The 937-nt window shown below is 42.5% G+C and overlaps 1 non-coding gene across 1 annotated transcript; it reads right to left on the reverse strand.

Annotated features, from left to right (window-relative positions):
- Window positions 1–207: 207 nt before the first annotated feature.
- Window positions 208–314, reverse strand: LOC141715425 (small nucleolar RNA R71). The gene has a single exon (XR_012572189.1). It is a non-coding gene; the product is annotated as a small nucleolar RNA R71 (small nucleolar RNA).
- Between the last annotated feature and the right edge of the window lie 623 nt (window positions 315–937).

The raw sequence follows: 937 nt of genomic DNA on the forward strand, positions 1-937 counted from the left end.
ATGCACATTAGGGATTTAATAGAGATCTGCGACACCGTCAGGTTCAATGGTGTTTCTGAAGATGCTGTAAAGCTGATAATATTCCCATTCTCTTTGAGGGACAAGGCTAAGAGCTGGTTACACTCTCTACCAGCTGGTTCGATTGCTACGTGGGAAGATCTTGCTCAAAAGTTTCTCACTAAATTCTTTCCTATGGCAAAGACAGCTGCATTCAGAAACGCTATTACTCAATTTGCGCAGCAAATGGGAGAATCTTTGTGTCAAGCTTGGGAGCGCTACAAGGAGATGCTTAGGAAGTGTCCTCATCATGGAATGCCTGATTGGATGATCATCAATTATTTTTACAATGGGTTGGGAGCACAGTCCAGACCCATGTTCGATGCAGCATCAGGCGGAACATTATGGGCAAAGAGCTATGAGGAAGCTTATGATCTAATTGAACTAATGGTTGCTAATGAATATCAGTATCCAACCCAGAGATATCCACAGGGCAAGGTAGGAGGAGTTCTTGAAGTGGATACAGCTACGGCTATCACTGCTCAACTAAAGGCATTGTCTATGAAGATCGATTTTCTGGCTAACTATGGTGTTAATCAGATAACCAGTGTTTGTGAGTTATGTGCAGGTTCGCATACGACCGAGCAATGCGCTATATCTAGTGAATCAACTCAGTTTGTGAGCAACTTTCAGAGATCGCAACAACCCGTTCCAAACACTTATCATCCTGACAACTGGAATCATCCTAACTTCGGATGGAGGAACAATCAGAATGCGATGCAACAACCGTTCCAGCAGTTTGGAAATAAGCTATTCAACCCTCCTGGTTTTCAGCAACAAATTATACCAAAACAACAAACTCATGAAGGTGCAGGTCAATATTCAAATGAAAAATCTGAATTGGAGGAGTTGAGGCTTATGTGCAAACCTCAAGCTCTTA

The sequence above is a fragment of the Apium graveolens genome, chromosome 3 (assembly GCF_009905375.1).
Source record: "Apium graveolens cultivar Ventura chromosome 3, ASM990537v1, whole genome shotgun sequence".
Lineage (NCBI taxonomy): Eukaryota > Viridiplantae > Streptophyta > Magnoliopsida > Apiales > Apiaceae > Apium > Apium graveolens.